This window comes from Cebus imitator, unplaced genomic scaffold (genome assembly GCF_001604975.1).
Source record: "Cebus imitator isolate Cc_AM_T3 unplaced genomic scaffold, Cebus_imitator-1.0 Scaffold58, whole genome shotgun sequence".
Lineage (NCBI taxonomy): Eukaryota > Metazoa > Chordata > Mammalia > Primates > Cebidae > Cebus > Cebus imitator.
The window spans coordinates 1,659,482-1,669,257 of NW_016107373.1; the positions used below are offsets into that span (position 1 = coordinate 1,659,482).

The following is a 9,776-nucleotide window of genomic DNA, read 5'->3' on the forward strand; positions in this document are numbered from 1 at the left end:
ATCCAGGCTTCTTGAATCACTTATAGGAATTTTCATTTTCACTCTCAAACTCTTACACTTTCTCTGCTGTGAATTTTTTTCTAACATAAAGCTCAGACTACTAAATGGCCTACACAAGTACCATAAAGTTTATACTTTATTTTTTAAGCAATTAGAATTTTTAAAAATTGCTTTTTCTTGAGAAACTAAACTTAATTTTGCAGGCCACAGAAGAAAATACCTTTATATCCAATGATCTCAAAGCACCTCTGGTGAAAATACATAACAAGGTAAAGAACGTCTATTTTTAAATACTACTTCTTGGAGGAAATACTATTTAATGGAAAAGATGTGACTAGTAACAAAGTCCAAGGCTATTTCTGGTTCGGCGAATGACTCACTTTGACTTTGGGCAAATCATCTCACCACTGTTGCTCTTTATCTGCAAAAACTGGACTTCATGCCTATGGGAGTTGCATGGCTAATCAATGCCTGGAAAATGCGTAGTGGCAGATGCTACAAAAGTGCTGAGCCTTAAAAAAAAAAAACCCACCCCCACCCCCCAATTTGTATTCAGTTGAGGTTGGGGTTTACTGTTATTTAACATTCGAAGGCCAACACTATGTTAAGTCCAGCATGCTGCACAGAACAGATAATATCACTGTCCAGTAGGGATTTTTTAATCTAGGATTTTTGACTTTTAAAAAATTTACTGTGGTTGGGGGTTATTTTAGAATCCGGTAATACACCGATGCAAAAACGTTAACCTTTAAGTTGCAAACTATCGATTGGAAAACCTAAATAAACCCCCTCCAAAAAAAAAAAAAAAAAAAAAAAAAAAAAAAAAAACCCCCTCCAAAAAAAAAAAAAAAAAAAAAAAAAAGCCCTCCCTCCGCCCCGCCAAGAAACCTCTCAAAAACAAGAATTCTTCTGATGTTTTTCTCCTCCCTGCAGTTCTCCATGTTACAGTCCTTGGAGGTAGAACAGGCATAAAATACTTTCACTAATAAAATATGACAAACCGCCGGATTATACGTGGCCGATTCCCAGTGATTGCCCTGCTACACAAAGCAGAAAAGTAAATGCCATCATCCCCCTTAGAACAAAAGAACTTAGGAATAAAAAACATGGAGAGGGGGGAGAAAGCAGCAATAAATAAAGGTGAGCCAAGGCCCCGGTCCCCCGCCCCTCCCGGGAGCGAGTGCGGGACTAAGTACTGCTAATAAAGTGGTTCAAGGGTAGTTATTTGGAAAGGGGGCGGGGTGGCGAGGGGAGGGAGCGGGCGAGCGGCTGCCGAGGATTGCATGTTGCATTCGACTTGAGGTTGCATCTCTCCTGTTGCCTGGACCACGCTCTCCCATTGCAGTGCTTCCTCAACGCTTCTCCTCGCTCCTGCCCCTCGCGGCTTTCCCCCCCGCTTCAAACTGCTGTTGCACTGGAGGGAGTTGGGGCCGCTCCGGAGCCCCTTTGCAGCTCCCGCGGGCGGGAGGGGTGAGTTGGGCTCGGGCCGCGGAGTTGGGGGGGCCGCCGCGGGCTCCGGCCTCGCCTCGGCTGCGGCTGCACAGGAGCCGAGCTGCGGCGCTGCACGGGCCCGGGATTGCGGCGGCCCCGGAGTTTGGCCGCCTTCGCCGCCGCTAGGTGCTCGGCCCCATCACTGCCGTCGCCGCCGCTGCACTGGAGTTTGGCTGCCGCTGCCCTACTTCACTCTAGTTTAGTTTCACTCACTTTACATCCGGGTTTTTTCCCTAGGCAATGGGCGCCGCAGCACACCCCGTTCCTTAGGCAAAGTGAAATAAATTCGCCGCACCGACACGTCAAGTAGTCCGCCCGCCCGAGCGCCGCCGCGGGCCCCCGCCGTCCCCCCCGCCGCCCCCGGTGGGGGGACCCGCACGTCCCGGTAGCCGCGGGCCGAGGCGCGGGGGCCCGGGCCGGCCGCGGTACCACTCCTCCCGGCGGCCCCCTCCCTGTCCGCCGCGGCCCGCTCTCCCCCGGCGCCTCCTCTCCCCTCGCCCTCGTCCCCGCTTTTCCAGCCCCAGTCCCTCTCGCCCGGCTCTCGGGAGCGGCGGGGGCGCGCACGGCGGCGGCGGCGGCGGGCCGGCGAGGCCGCGCGGCGGGCTCCCGCGCGGGCGAGTGTGTCTGGGCCTGGGCGGAGGGATCCCCGGGCTGAGGCGGCGGAGGTGCTGCGGCCCGGGGCCGGGTGGTGAATGGGCTGGTGGTGCTCGCTGCTGCTGCTGAGGAGGAGGAGGATGAAGAGTTGGGCTTGTTTGTCTCCCACAGTTTCTCTCCTGCTGCTCTGATTCCCCCCTCCCGATTCCGGCCCGGGGCCTGTGTGTGTCCCTCCTGGAGGAGGAGGAGGATCCAGTTCCTCCCCCCAACTCCCTCCTCCCCACCCCCCCTTGCCTGGGGAAGAGGAGGAAAGAAACAGCCCAGAGAGAGAGAGAGAGTGAGAGAGAGAGAGAGGGAGAGAGAGAGAGGAGAGGAGGAGGAGGAGGAGGGAGAAGGGAACAACCTACCATCTTAACACACTAATATCTAAAAAGTGCGAGAGGCCCAGAGCAGCAGCAGAAGCAGCAGCAGCAGCTCCAGCTTCTTCCCTCCCTCCCCATGAAGAAGAGTTCCCTCCTCCTCCTCCTCCTGCTTCTCCTGCTCAGAGTTCCTGCCTCCAGCTGCCAGGGGGGACAGCCAGCCAGCAGCAGGAGGGTGCAGTATCCCAGCTTTTCCATTCTCTCTTCTCCTCACTCTCTCTCTTTTTTTCTGGAGTAGCTCTATTTCCCCTCCCTCCCCCTTCCCCCTCTGCCTCTCTCCTCTCTCCCTCTGTCTTGTCGCTGGTGTTTGTCTCTGGGAGGATCAGGGGCTGCCTGCTTGGAGTTTGTTGTGGGGGGAGGTAGGGGGAGGGGAGGGGTGTGTGGGAGGGAGGAGGGAAAGGGGGGTGTTCTCGTCAGGACCCCTCAGTCAACTTGAGATTTGAGCAATAACTTCCCCTTCGGGGCGCCCCCCTGCGTGCCCTTCCCATACCTCCCCCCCCGAAAAAAAGACAATGGGAAAACCTTGGCTCCCCCCCTCCTCCCCTCTGCCCTCCACCCCTCCCCAGGATAAATTGGAAGTAAGTTTAGGAGCAGCCTCGGGATCCTGGGCGCAGAGTGCAGGGCCGGAGCGGGTGACAGAGGCGGCGTGCCGGGGGCGGCAGGGAGGGGGCGTCACATTGTCCCGGAGGGGGGCCGGCCGGGGGCCGCGGGCGGGGGCGGGGGGCGCGGAGCCTCGCCCGCCCCCCTCGGCTGTCCCTTGGCCCGGGGAGGGTAGCTGGGGCCCCTCCACCCCCCCCACCCCACCCTGGGATGCTGTCGGGGGGAAGTTTTTATTATGGTTATTTAATTAAAAAAATTTTTTTTTTTTTGGAAAACCATCTTGTTTGGTGACTGAGGGATCTGGTTTAAAAAAAAAAAAAAAAGCTGCGGCTGCTGACGCTGCCGGGCCCGAGTGTGTGTGTGTGTGTGTGTATGTGTGTGTGAGTGTGAGTGTGTTGGTGCATTTGTCTTGGGTGGCCGGAGCAGCGTTGGGGAAATTCCGCTTATTCTTCTTCTTCTGCAACTTGTTATTCCGGAGAGTCTGCCTGCACCCCTCACCCTGGGGCCGGCCCTCCCGCATTCGCCCCCGCCGCCGGCGGCCGCGGGGCGCCCCCGGGACCCCAAGCGGGCCGGGGCGGACAGGCCGCTCCGAGAGGGGCCGCGGCCGCCCCTCCCCCGCCCGCGCCCCCGCCGGGGGGAGGGGCGCGCGGAGTGGGACTCTTTCCGTTTGGTCCAGCCCCGTCGTGCACGCAGTTCCCAACACTTCTCGTCATCCTCTCTTTGGTCTCTTTATTCTGCTGAGCGGTGCTGTTAGGATTTCTTTTTTTTTTTTTTCTCCCCCTGACCACGTTCGCAATGGTGGGTAGCAGCAAGGTGGCCCTGTTAGGGGAGGGGTTGGTATCGAGATTGGGCACCGGGGGAGAACGTCTCCTTTCAACTTTGTCTGTGGCTTGCACCCCCGGAGAAGGCCACAGGCCGGTTGTGGGGTGCAGATGTGCCGAGAGTGATTTCTAAGTAGTTGAGTTGTTGTGATGAGGGTACGACTGCTAATGGTCGGCAGGTTTTGTTTTCATTGGTGAATCTGGTGTCATCATATTCCGGTCATATGTTGAAATATTCTTTGTTTAGGTCTGGAAGTAGAGGATCTCACTCTGCACGTCCACATTGTGTTGTTTTTAAAATGATGTCTCTGGGAGTATGGATTTCTAGAATTTCAAATCTGAGTGAAGGTCCGGACTTGTGTGGGCCTCGTTACCTGGCCTTGACAGTGAACTTTGTGGGTGTGTTTCGGATTTCAAAGATTTGCCCCATAGCTGGGGACCGAGTTGTGCATTTTTGCTAATAGTCGGTGTCAGGAATATAGATGCTTGAGCTGGAGAAGTTAGAGAGGGAAGAACATTTATATATAAATAATGGGTAGTTGAATATTAGAATCAGATTAATTTGGGCAGATGAAAGTTTGTTTGTTTGTTTTAAAGCAGTTATGCACTCTGGGAAGGAAGCCTTTTCACAGGTTCACTTGATAGGGATTCTTTAAGGCGAGGGGTTGGAATTATCTCCTTTTTGAGAGGATTCTCATCAACATCTGTAGCTTTATTGAGGGCCTGATAAGGGTACTGAAATTGGGGCTAAACCATGTTAGCATACTTTTCAGTATTTATGATATTTGTTTACATCGGGTGTTCACTTTAATTTGGGCAATAGAAATAAATAGGTCAGCTTTGCTTTTGGCCTTTGAAGTCTGGCCCCCTCCTTCCTTCTTTAAGTTTCACAATTTACTTGGTTTACAGCATTGTTGGAAACTGTTACTACATTTTTACTGGAAATACTATTATTCATTTTAATTTTGGTAAGTTCCTTCTTATTCTCTTCTTCTGTCTTCACTTGTTTATGGAATCTGTGTTGTGGGCTTAAGCTAGTTTATTTTAGAAGATCATTAAAAATGTCTGAAAAATACATTTTCAAATCCGGGGACCTATCTTTTGATGGCAAAGAGGAAATTTTGTGTGCAGTTATACTAATGTTTATTTAAAATATTTCTGTACTTAAAACGTTTGTAGATGTACAACTATCCTTAAGTGAAGAGCATAGTAATAGTGCACAGAGTTCTCAAAGCACAAACATCTGGCTAACATGTTAAAAATCTTCCAGGTGCTTTTGTTTTGTTTTTTAACATCAGACTTTTGCTTTTGATAACAATAGTATTTGCAGTTTGACTGGCATTGCTTGACTGCCCATAATAAAGTTTTTTGCTTGGGTGCTATTGAAGGCTTTTTAACTTAGTTTTTAGATAATTTTGCAGGCTTGATGTAAGCATGTTATATTTTGAACTCAGGCAAGTTGTTATGGAACTGGAGTAGTAAATAGATGAAAAAGACACCTACCTGGGCTAATTGTATTTTTAGAAGGTGTAAGTGATGGATGGGGCCTATTTCTTTTAGCCTTGAAGGGTCCATCCTTTTTCCTATTCAGTCATCTGGAAGGACCTGCCTCTGAAATATTCTTCTTCTGCTTACATGAAGATCTCTAAATGCTATCCAGCAGGAGGTGCTACAGCAAGATAAAGGATATTTTTGAATTTTGAGGGTCTTGCTACTTATTACAGCTTGACTTAGCTTCAGCTAAGCAACAGGATTAACACCTTAAAGTTCCAGAAAGATTTTGAGTAAGTCCATTTAAAACTTTCCATCATAAATTATGTTTGCTATGTGAAACTGAAGTCTTTGACTATACAAAGTAGGTGTGTGACTGTGGATAGCTTAAGGATTCTGGGCCTAGGTACAGAGCACTGTTTAGAATTATTTTATTTGGAAGGGGAGTTTGTCTTCTGTTGATGAGTGGGATGTTGAGCATGTATTTTTTAAAAAATTATTTGTAGGTTTTATAAACAAAAGTAGTTGCTGTGATTTAGGGCTTTAAGCCTTATCATCCCTATAGTATTAATAATATTAATACAAATAGTACATAGAGTAGTTGAGATTTTGGAAAAGGGGATAGTGTGTGGAAAAAATTTTAGACTTCTTCTGGTTTTATTCCCCCATCAGATTTACAGACAATGATTCTAATGTAGATCAATTTTTTCTCACTCAGCATCATAAATACATATGGTAGATATACTTGTTAGCCTGCAAAGACTGAGATTCTTGAACTGTAAGTAAAGTTCTATCAGTGGCAGGTCATTGCTGATATAACAATAACTGCATAAAGATTAATATAGTTTCATAGCATTTACAGCACATGGTCCTCTGAAACTCTGTTAGTGTTAGGTGAATTGATTATCACTGGAAATATCATGCCACGTGGTTGCTTGTAAAGTTTTGTGTCAAAGTTTTAACAACTTGAGGATGCTAGAAAGTTTGATAAATCTGCTTTGAATTTTGTCTATTTTGTAGACATAATACTATTTTCTCAGTAAGACCAAATGAGATAATACATGTAAAAGTTCTTCATAAATGGTAAGAAACCATGCAGATATTAAGTTGTTGAGATAGGTAACTAATTAATACGTGGACAGAAGCTTCTGTCTTAAAATGCTGAGTTTTTCCATATCAGTTGACAAATGCATTTAAAGTGCACCCTGGACACTATAATTTTTGAGGTGGAGTCTTACTCTGTTGCCCAGGCTGAAGTACAATAGCGCTATCTCAGCTTACAGTAACCTCCGCCTCCCGGGTTCAAGTGATTCTCCAGCCTCTCAGCCTCCTTAGTGGCTGTGATTTCAGGTGCCTGCCACCACGCCCGGCTAATTTTTGTATTTTTAGTAGATATGGGGTTTCACCATGTTGGCCAGACTGGTCTTGAACTCCTGACCTCAGGTGATCCACCTGCCTGGGCCTCCCAAAGTCCTGGGATTATAGGCATGAGCCACTATGCCCAGCCTAAATTTTTGTTTTTTAAATACTGCTGTGGTTACCAAAAATCTCTTTGTTATAGTTGTGAAGCTTCTTGTAAGAAATGCTGCCTAGTCAGTTTCCCATAATTAAAAAAAAAAAAGGTCATTTTTCCTTTTGAAGATCTTGTGAATTGTATGTCCCCTATTACAGTTTTTCTTCATTTCTCCATTGATAGTGATATGATAGTAGTTGATTTTAGTAAGTGTTTAAGTTCTTGGATTCTTCTATAGACTCTTATTAACACAGAGTAACAGATGTCATGGTTAAAGTTTTGAATGTTTTGACTGACTCTGCTAACTTTCCGAAAGAGTCTCACTGACTAAAGCTTTCAAGCTTGTTTCACAGTGAAAAAGATGTATATCTGTATGTGTTAGTATTAGATATATGTGGATATATCATTTTTGTTTTTCTGTTTTAGAAGGATGCACGAGGAAATGACTACTCAAATGTAGAGGAGGGCACTGAAATATTTTTGTGTAAAAATAACCCAAAAGTTTAAGCCTTAAGTTTCAGCATTCTTGTAAACTCTGCTCACAGATTTGGAATAGAAAACATTTTAAAGTAAAATATAGATAATTAGGGACCCTGTGTTTATGAGCCTATCAAAAGGTATAATATCTTAAATTTTAGAAGTGACTGTTGTTTTGAAATTGCCCCCGTTAGAAAGTAAATATAGAAACTTGCTTCTATGAAGGGTGAAAGAAACATTTAACTGTTTAGATAAAAATGAAACCTCTCTCAGGGTGTTATTAACTTTTTCATCCCACAGACAGTGAATATTAAAGCTTTCTGTGAAGACATACTGAAGTTAAGATTATATTAATGTACTTTTAAATTTTGTATCCTTAATATTTTATTGCTGAAGGCTTTTGTATTTAGTTACTATTCAAAGAGAGAAAGGAAGGAATTAAAGTTTTAGGTCTCTGACCTTTGACAGATTTCTTTTATATCTATATCTGGAACTGATTTCTTGAAGCATGTTTGAATTTTCATATTATTTTGTGCTGGGAAATATTAATGATTTATGTTGACTTCTCAGGAGCTTTTGTACATGGGCTTTTTTGTAAGCCTAAGAATTCTTTAGGAGCATAGTAATACATTTTGGTCACATTAATTTTACCAGGTATATGTTTTTGCTGCTTTGGGATTTTTTAAAAAAGAAATAATATGTTAACACTGCACTAAATTTATTTTAGATAATTATTTCTTAAATAGCATATATTTTGTACTTTGTGTGTATATGTGGCCCTACTATTTTGTAGGCTTTCATGTAATTCTTATATATGTGTTAAATTTTTGAATAGTTATCTTTTGTGAAAATGTTGAAATAGACTTTTAGGAATAACTTTTCTATTACTTGTCCATCAATTCAGTCTTAAAATTACAGTGAACTCTTCCCTTTTAGAAATTGTATGTGAGGTTCAGTCATCCTTTGGACCTTTCTAAAGCAACTTTCTTACACTAGACTTGTGTGGCAGTTTGAATACTCCTTCCCTTGTCCCTTCTAGTACCCTGCAAGTCTTCCCCCCTCCCTGCCTTAAAAAAAAAAGTTGAATAAAAAAGCATTTGGTGAAAATATCTCAGTTGAAGGCAACTATTATTTTCTATATTTTGGAATCAGTTACAGAAATGTTTTCTGCTTTTTTAAGTTGTCAAGAATGTGAACCAGTATGGAAGGGATAGGAAGGGGATGAGGCCTAACAGGTTGATGATCTAGGCTTTATTTTGACTCTGTTTGTGGGCCTAGGGGGAAAAAATAACTTAAACACAGAAGCCAAAAAGATGGGTTTTGTTTTATTGTTTTGGCTGCATTGAGAATACAAACTGTCAGTACTTGAGGAGAAGGAGCAGCAGAAAGGAATTGATTTTTTTTCTGCTGCAGATCCAAGTATTGTTAACCATGTGTATCTCCAAAGCGACATACTTGCAAATCAAACTGTAGTTGATTCTTTCACTCAATTAACAGTCAGAACCCTAAATTGTTTTTTTTTTTTTTTAATTTTAAATGAGTACCCAAAACTTTGGGGTAATGACAATAATTTCCTGATAAAAGTGGGTGATAGTAACCATGGCAACTGCTATCTCTGGCCTTATGGACAGTATGTTGTATTGATGAAGCTTCAAATCCTTTATAGTAGCCTGTCACTTTTATGGTGAAATGTAGTAGCATGTGTTGCAGATGATTTTTAGCTGGATTGCGTTAAATTTGTGTGCCAGCTTATCTTTCCTTGTTAGGAATTTCTTGGACTTTATTCCAAAACATGTTTGTGAAGGTGCTGTTGCCTGAAAATAACCCACCACCTGTGTTAGGCCTCCTGATGCAGATTGCAGTTAGTTATTTCCCAGCCTCCTTCCACAGTCTTGCAGAAATAGGAGGGTGTGTAGCAACTGTATGTATGTAAATTCTAGCTCAAACTTATCAGCTTGTGTTTGGACATGTTACCGATAGCTTAAAATTTTTTTTTTGTATTTTCAGAAGAGGTCAGTGGATGAGAGAAGTGGGCCTGTAGTTGGAATACTGTTTTTCTAAGTGTTCTTTCTTGAAGCATCTGTGTGTGTGTGTGTAGGGAATTAGAGATGAGGAATGAAGGCATAAATGTTGAGTAAGGACTTTACAAAAGCAGAACTTCAGTATTTTTGGTTTGTTTTTGTAATGGTGTGTGTATGTATGTATGTATTACTATAAAAATTATTTCCTAGTGGGCAGTATTAGAATATGGGGAATGTTTGCTTGTGACAATTTTCTTCAAGAAAAATTATTTATAAAATATATCTTGAATAATTGTTAAAAGACAACCTGTTAAAACAAACTTTTTTTCTTTTTTTTTCCTTTCTTTTT

General features: G+C 44.0%; 1 protein-coding gene across 10 annotated transcripts in view; it reads left to right on the top strand.

The window, feature by feature from the left end:
* Positions 1-2,422: 2,422 nt before the first annotated feature.
* Positions 2,423-9,776, top strand: part of PHF21A (PHD finger protein 21A) — a 197,826-nt gene continuing 190,472 nt past the window's right edge. For 2 of the 10 annotated variants that reach the window (XM_017529345.2, XM_017529353.2), the window contains exon 1: positions 2,457-2,679. The gene's annotated coding sequence lies outside the window, so the exon portion shown is untranslated. Of the gene's footprint in view, positions 2,680-2,714; positions 5,710-9,776 lie in introns of those variants that run through there. The other 8 variants (XM_037738860.1, XM_037738857.1, XM_037738855.1 and 5 more) reach the window with 7 other exon arrangements.